Below are 9,047 nucleotides of genomic sequence, written 5' to 3'. Positions count from 1 at the left end.
ATTCAAAATTCACAATAATCAAATATTTCAAATGCTAAAAATCATAAATCAATTTAAAATTAATAGTAACATATTTAAAAATAATTATAGACATAATATCCACTTATAATTTGGTTCTAAACAACTGGAAGCAAGTTTGAGCGCATCATCGAACTACTAAATGCCGTCTAATAATTTTACAACTCTAAAAATATGATAATAACAATGATTATGAACTAATAATATTGTCAATTAACATAATGTTACCTAATTTGACAAAAATTCTAAATTTTCTAACCCATATAATCCTAATTTGGATTTATGCATACCTATAAATATAGGGATGACAAAAATTGGAGATGTAGCTAATTATTAAGTCAAAGAGTTATTTTGAAGTTTCAATAATAATCGAAACTCAAAAATTGAGTATTTTTCTCACTCATTAAGATGAAACTTCATGATCAGAGTTGTGAAAAATGAGATTTGAATAAGTAGAAATAGAGTAGATAAGGAATAGGAAGTAAGATGAGAAAAATGAGTTTGATAGTATTGTATGAGTAAGATTACAAAGAGAAGAGATGAGAAAAAAAAAAGAGATAAAGCTGAAATAGGGAAGGAATGTGATTTAGGAGACAAAAAAAATTGAAGGGAACTAAGTGGAGGTAGGTCACGTGTCCTTTTCGTGATTCACTAACCCTCTTTCTTTTTTTTTCTTCACTCGGATATTATTGGTATGGACAATTCATAATTTTTATCTCTCATATTGATAGCAATTCGGAGCGGCTTGAGCTGATCCACCTTATCCCACTTCGACCGAGGTAGGTATTTTCAACAGTTGATTCGGTATGGAGTAAATTTTGGTAAGACCTGGTTATTTTTATTTGAGTATGGGGCAAGTATGGGTAATGAGCGTCCCATCCCGTCATCCTGCTCTATATATATGTGTGTATATTATTTATATGTAAAATCTGGTTATTTCTATATACTATGTGTTATTATGAATAATTTAGGATTATCTTTGAACTTAATTATATTTTGGAATACTTAATCTTGTTTAAAATTTTATTTATTAATTATGATCAATTTGTTTATCTTCATTGTATTATAGATTTTTCTAAAGAAAAAAAATTATAAATCAATTAGACTACGTTTGTTTACAGAGACAGGACACTGAGACAGGGACACTGAGACACAAAATTGTGTTTGACAGATGAGACATGGACAGAGATAATGTGTCTAGAGACACTGAATTAGTGTATTTTGTGTCCATCCTGACAGGAAGGACACGAAGACACTAACAAAGGACACAATTTATTTTTTATTTTTTCTTTTATTATTTTTGTTAATTTTTTATAATTATATTTTTTATTGTTATATTTTTTATTTCAAATTTTTTAAATAAAAAAATAAAAATAAATTAAATTTTTATAATTTATTTTAATTTATTATCAAATAGAATATAAGAACACAAAATTTTGTGTTTCTATTTATTAATGTCTTATCTGTCCTGTTCTTCAAAACAAAAGCAGCCTTAGATTTTGAGATGAGACAAGACAGGTACAAGACAGGTATATACTCGCAGGTTTGAGTGTGGGACAAAATTTAAGATACTCGTAGATAATAAGATAGAGAATGGGACAATATGTGGATGTTCAGGATGGATATGAATACTTAAATACTTGTCACAGCCTACACCATTTCAATCCTTACATATTTAAAGAGATTTTTTATGTTAGAATATTGATGTGTTCTTATTGTTATCTTATTTGATATATTTACTTGTTCATAATTACTACCATGTTGTATTATGAGTAATTTCATATTATTATTTTGTTAGATATTTATATTGTTTTTACTGTTCAGCTTTATCAATCACTGCTAAATTAATTTCTATTAGTATCTAACCATTTTTTAACAAAATAATTGTGTTATTTTAAAATTAATTTTTCTACATATACAGCAGTTATACTTGTCTGTACATATATACTTTAGTATAATTTTTTATTTTTAAAATATATGTATTTGTCTTGGTATTTTGTAAATGTTTTCTCTCTTCAATTACTTCTCATTAAAAAGTAACTAATTATTTATTTATTTCTGTTCATACCCTGACCCAACGCTAAGGTCCATGTCTAAAAGAAAGGCCCAATCCAAAGAATTGGACCTTATTTCACACCAACTTTTTCCTAGAAGTCGGTTCCTACCACGACCTGCTCTAAGGAAGTCGGGAACGAGGATTAGCTGGCAGATAATATTAAAATAACTGCCCCTAAAATCTCTCAACCCACTTTCAGGAGCCATATCTCAACTTCCCTAAGATAAAGGGACGGTTATCCACCTTAAAAGGTGGAACTACTTCAACGGTGGTTATTGGTTCACCACTATAAATACCCTGACACCCCCTCAGGTATCTCTAAGTCCCAATACTCTCTAAACCTGTTTACACCCTTGCTGACTTAGGCATCGGAGTGTCTTTGCAGGTACCACCCCCACTCACTCATACTCACAAGTCGGACGGAGGCCCCAAAGACGCGAACTCGCTCGTAGGCTTCCCTCCTCAGACGATTGGGTCAACCCAACGAATCCAGCCCACTAATCTCCGGTTACCCATCGTAACATTGGCGCCATTGCTGGGGACCCGAGAGATCAACCAGTAATGGCGAATAATTCACCAGATGATGGTCATACGGTGTCTGATTCCGAACAAGAAAATCTAGACACCGGAAATAATGACGCGGACCTAACCCTCCACCAGGGAGCCAACGACCAGTACAGAGAAGGCACCTCGGGGCTTAAAAATCTGAAGGTGAACTCCTCGGATGGACGCGAATCAGGAAAGGAAGGGCCACCCCATGCAGCCGAGCTAATGGGGTTGGTCCATGGTCACCAAGGTCGTTTGGAACAGCTGGAACAGGAATTAGAACGACAACGAGAGGCAGAGCAAAATCTAAGGGAAGAGATAGAACGGCGAAAAGGGTTAGAAGAAAAACTCTTGAAACTAGAATCCTCCCTTAGAAGTCGGAACTCCCATGGTGACCGAGAAGAGTCGCCCCTGGGAGGAGAGGATCCATTCAGTGAGGACATAATGAGGGCAAAAGTTCCAAGAAACTTCAAAAACCCTAATTTGAACCTCTATGACGGAACCACAGACCCGAAGCATCATTTAAGCAATTTTAAAAGTCGGATGTATCTGGCTGACGCTTCTGATGCAACTCGCTGCAAAGCTTTTCCGATCACCCTGTCAAAAGCGGCGATGAAGTGGTTTGATAGCCTCCCTCCAAGGACGGTCACCAGCTTTGAGGACCTCTCGAGAAAGTTTTTAATGAGGTTCTCCATCCAAAAGGACAAAGTAAAGCACGCACCAAGCCTCCTGGGAGTAAAGCAGGAGGTCAGAGAACCTTTACGAGACTACATGGAAAGGTTCAACAAAGCGTGCTTGGAGATTCAAGACCTGCCCACAGAAGCAGTCATCATGGGGCTAGTGAATGGACTTAGAGAAGGTCCCTTCTCGCAGTCCATATCAAGAAGGCACCCCACCTCCTTGAGCGATGTATAAGAGAGAGCAGAAAAGTACATCAACATGGAGGAGAATACCAGATTACGAGAGCCGAGTTGGCGACCTGGGCACCCCCACTCGATGAAAGAGAAAGAAAGGGAGCCCAAGAAAAAAGAGGAAGTTGGTCTCGACAGACCGAGGAGATATCACTCTTATACTCCTCTAAAAGTTTCCATAGTGGATGTATACAGAGAAATCTGCAATACCGAAAGACTGCCGCTTCCTAGGCCCATCAAAAACAAAAAGGGAGGAAGCCGCAGTGATTACTGTGAGTACCACAAGATGTATGGTCACTCAACAAATGATTGCTACGACCTCAAAAATGTGATAGAAAAGCTGGCTAGGGAAGGCCGACTTGACAGATATCTCATGGAAAGGTCGGACAATCATGGGAAAAGAAAGTGAGATGACGGGGACAGAAGAGACCCACCACCACAAACCCTCGAGAGACATATACATATGATCTCGGACGGATTTTCGGGAGGGGGACTCACCAAGTCATCTCGCAAGAGACACCTCAAGCGAGTTTACCAGGTCGGGAGCGGAGCACCCGACCTCCCGACTATCTCATTTACAAAGGAGGATGGGCAAGGAGTAATCCCTGGACACGATGATCCAGTGGTGATAACCATGATCCTGACAAATGCCCATCTCCATAGAACTCTAGTAGACCAAGGGAGTTCAGCAGACATCCTTTTCAAGCCTGCGTTCGACAAACTAGGGTTGGATGAAAAGGAGTTAAGAGCTTACCCTAATACCTTGTACGGACTAGGCGACACACCCATAAAATAAAACCACTAAGATTCCTACCCCTCCACACGACCTTTAGAAAGGGGGAAAAATCCAAAACTTTGAGCATAGACTTTATAGTCATCGACGTCGGGTCAGCATATAATGCCTTGATTGGCAGAACTACCATAAATCGGCTCGGAGCAGTGGTGTCTACCCCTCACCTTTGCATGAAATTCCCAACATATGCGGGGATAGCAACGGTACGAAGAGACCAGAAATTGGCAAGAAAATGTTACAATGAAAGCCTGAACCTGAGAGGAAAAGGCAAGGAAGTCCACACCGTAGAGCTCGACGGCACGAGAGCCAAAGAAGAGCTGCGGCCACAACTAGGGGGAAAAACTAAAGAAGTACAGGTCGGCGAAGAGGAAGGAAAAAATACCAACATAGGAGCCAACCTAGAGGAAAACTTAAAACGAAGGTTGACAAAGCTCTTAAGAGACAATTCTGACCTCTTTGCCTGGAAAGCTGCTGACATGCTAGGGATAGACCCCGAGCTCATGTCCCACAGGCTCTCAGTATATCCGGGGTCACGACCTGTGCAGCAGCGAAGGCGTAAACTCGGTCCAGAAAGGGCTCAAGCAGTGGAAGAACAAGTACAAGGGCTCCTAGAGGCCGGCTTCATCAGGGAAGTCAAATATCCGACTTGGCTAGCAAACATAGTACTAGTCAAGAAGCAAAACAGCAAGTGGAGGATGTGCGTCGACTTTACCGACCTGAATAAGGCATGTCCCAAAGACCCATATCCACTTCCAAGCATTGATACTCTAGTAGACTCTAGCTCGGGGTATCAATACTTGTCATTTATGGATGCCTATTCGGGATACAACCAGATCCCAATGTACAAGTCGGATCAAGACAAAACGTCATTCATCACGCCTAGAGCAGACTACTGCTATGTGGTCATGCCCTTTGGGCTAAAAAATGCTGGGGTCACATACCAAAGGCTAATGAATAAGGTGTTCACCCCCCACCTCGGGAACTTAATGGAAGTCTACATAGACGATATGCTGGTGAAAACCAAAGAAGAAACCGACCTCTTGACAGACCTCTCGCAAGTCTTCAACACTATAAGGTTGCATGGGATGATGCTAAATTCTGCAAAATGCACCTTCGCGGTGGAGGCTGGAAAGTTTCTAGGATTTATGCTAACCCAAAGGGGAATCGAAGCAAATCCCGACAAGTGCAAAGCTATCCTAGAGATGAAAAGCCCGACTTGCTTAAGAGAGGTTCAACAATTGAATGGTCGATTTGCAGCCCTCTCCAGGTTCTTGGCAGGATCAGCATTAAGATTCCTTCCACTGTTCTGTCTATTAAGAAAGGGATGCCAGTTCGAATGGACTCCAGAGTGCGAAGAAGCATTCCAGGAGTTCAAAAGGTTCTTGAGCCAACCTCCAATCCTGACCCGACCTCTAGTTGGGGAAGAGCTCGTCCTATATTTGTCTGTAGCAGACAAAGCTGTAGCATCAGCTCTGATACGAGAAGATGAGGTCGGGCAGCATCCCGTGTACTTTATCAGCAAAGTTCTACAAGGCCCTGAACTAAGGTACCACAAACTAGAGAAGTTCGCTTACTCCTTAGTAATAGCCTCACGGAGGTTACGGCCTTACTTCCAAGCCCACATAATAAGAGTCCGAACGAACCAACCTATGAAGCAAATCCTCCAAAAGACGGATATTGCAGGGAGAATGGTTCAGTGGGAAATAGAGCTCTCCGAGTTCGACTTGAAGTACGAAACCCGGACGGCAATTAAAGCCCAATGCCTCACCGACTTCATAGCGGAGTATGCGGGAGACCAAGAGGAAAAGCCAACTACGTGGGAACTATACGTAGATGGATCCTCAAACAAGATAGGAAGCGGTGCGGGCATAATACTAGTTAATGAAGGGGGAACACAAATAGAGGTTTCCCTCAAATTTGAATTTCCAGCTTCTAATAATCAGGCAGAATATGAAGCCCTGATCGTAGGTTTAAAATTGGCAGAAGAGGTCGGTGCAACAAAAGTGATGATATTCAGCGACTCTCAAGTAGTGACCTCCCAAATAAATGGAGAGTATCAGGCCAAAGAGCCAAATATGAAGAGATACTTGGAAAAAACTTTGGAGCACCTTGAGCGCTTTGCAGAAACCGAGATCAGACATATAACTCGGATCCTTAACAGCAGAGCAGACGCCCTCTTCAAGTTAGCAAGTACCAAACCAGGGGGGAATAATAGAAGCTTGATCCAGAAAATTCTCCAAGAACCCTCTGTAGTAAAAACAGAGACCAAACAAGATGTCCTTGAAATCACCGGGTTAAACCTCGGGTCGATGAACCCCCTAGTCGAATACTTAAAATTCAACATCCTCCCCAAAGAGGAAAAAGAGGCCAAGAAAATCCGGAGAGAAGTACAATACAACACTCTGGTGAAAAATATCCTCTATAAAAGAGGAATATCAACACCATTGCTGAAGTGCGTACTGACCTCAAGGACCACTGAAGTGCTAGAGGAGGTTTATAATGGGATCTGTGGAAACCACCTCGGAGCCAGGTCGCTAGCCAGAAAAGTAATCCGAGATGGGTTCTACTAGCCGACCTTGCAGAAGGATGCCACAGAATTTGTGAAGAAGTACCAGCCATGCCAGATGCACGCAAATTTCCACGTGGCTCCCCCCGAGGAGCTCATTAGTATAACTTCTCCATGGCCCTTCGCAAAATGGGGGATGGATCTGTTAGGACCTTTTCCACAAGCCCCAGGACAAGTCAAATACTTAATTGTGGGAATAGACTACTTCACAAAGTGGATAGAAGCAAAACCATTAGCCACCATCATGGCCCAGAGAAGTCGGAGGTTCCTCTACAAAAACATTATCACAAGGTATGGGATACCTCATTCCATCACCACGGATAATAGAACCCAGTTCACCGACTCTACCTTCAGAAGCCTAGTAGCCAGTATGAAGATCAAACACCAGTTCACCTCGGTGGAACATCCACAAGCAAATGGACAAGCCGAGGCAGCTAACAAAGTCATACTGGCAGGATTAAAGAAAAGACTACAAGACGCAAAAGGAGCTTGGGCTGAGGAGCTCCCCCAAGTGTTATGGGCTTACCGGACGACGCCACAATCTACCACAGGGGAAATACCCTTCCGACTTGTCTATGGCGTGGAAGCCATGATACTAGTAAAAATCAACGAGCAAAGTCCAAGGGTGATCTTCCATGATGAGGTCGGAAACATACAGAGGCACAAAGAGGAACTCGAATTGCTCCCCGAAGTCCGAGAGCAAGCCCAGATAAGAGAAGCGGCATTGAAGCAAAGAATGACTACCAGATACAACAAAAAAGTCATTCGAAGGAGTTTCACCCCAGACAACTTGGTCTTAATCAGAAACGACATTGGAGTCAACAAATCTGGGGAAGGGAAGCTCGCTGCTAATTGGAAGGGACCATACAAGATTAGTGAGGTCTTAGGAAAAGATTATTACAAAGTGACCGACTTAAACGGCACCGAGTTACCTAGGTCGTGGCATGCTTGTAATATGAGAAGGTACTACAGTTAAAAGTGAACTCCACTCCCTGATGTACTCTTTTCCCAACTTCATGGTTTTTTCCCAAAAGAAAAGGGTTTTTCCTGAAGGGGGGTTTTTAACGAGGCATCACAGTAAAGACTAAGGGATCATAGATAGTCAAAAACTCTTAGTAGCAGTAAAGTACCTTTGCAAATAAATAAAGATCTTTTATAATATCTCTTATAAATTCCTTCTCGCTTTCTTTTTTTCTATGAAACGCGCCGACTTAAGCTCGACAAAGCGTGAAAATCCCATGAACCGACCTAGATGGTTGTCAGGATAAAACGACGAGGTACAAGTCAGTGTAAAGAAGTTATAAAAGTCGATCGTGATAAAACTCGTAAATTATCTGACTTACAAGTCGAAAAAATCGAGAAACAAAGAAATGCATTGCAAAAATAACCTAAATCATAAGAACTCAATAAATCAAAAAAATGAGTATGAGGAATACTAAAAAGAGATCAGAAAACCTATTGAAAGCACCAAGGCAAAGGCTGTCCCAAGTCCTTAAGAAAAATTTAAGAAAAACTTAGAAGAAAGGACAGCCAGCCAAGGAAAAGGTTTTTTCAAAAAGAAAGATCAAAAAGGTTCTTTTCAAAACCTAAACAGACAAGCATGCGCACAACAAGACAAAGAAAGATAACCTAAACCCTTATCCAAAAAAGGGTATTTTTAAATATTTTGTTTACGGCCATAAAAGGCCAAGAAAATGTTAGCAAAATACCACCACAACATAAAAATAAATAGTTTAAAAAAGGGGGGACTCACAGACCGGGTCCCATATAGCCACAATAAATTTTTCAGTTAGGAAGGACGTCACCACCAGAGCCGGAAGGAGTAGTTGGAGCACCACCAGAGTTAGGGAGAGTAGTCAGAACGCCATCAGGACCAGGAAGAGAAATATCCATGGGAGATGGAGTGGAAGTTCCAGGAGCCTTCGAAGAACTCGGAGCATCTTTTGGTCGGGGAGGGGACTCCATTATCCTCTGCCCCCGAGTCTTTAAATCAGACTCGGTGACATATCGGGGAGAGGGAGGAGAAATGATAGCTCCGTCGACCACAATCTTATCCGGGTCCAAAGGAGAGAGATCCAGGTCGGGAGCAAGAACCCCGACCAGTTCCTTAAAGATCATCCACGCTTCTTCAGCCCCGTCAGCAATGGAGTCCTCCAA

Source organism: Arachis ipaensis, chromosome B02 (assembly GCF_000816755.2).
Source record: "Arachis ipaensis cultivar K30076 chromosome B02, Araip1.1, whole genome shotgun sequence".
In the NCBI taxonomy this organism is placed as follows: domain Eukaryota; kingdom Viridiplantae; phylum Streptophyta; class Magnoliopsida; order Fabales; family Fabaceae; genus Arachis; species Arachis ipaensis.
This window is presented reverse-complemented; position numbering follows the sequence as displayed.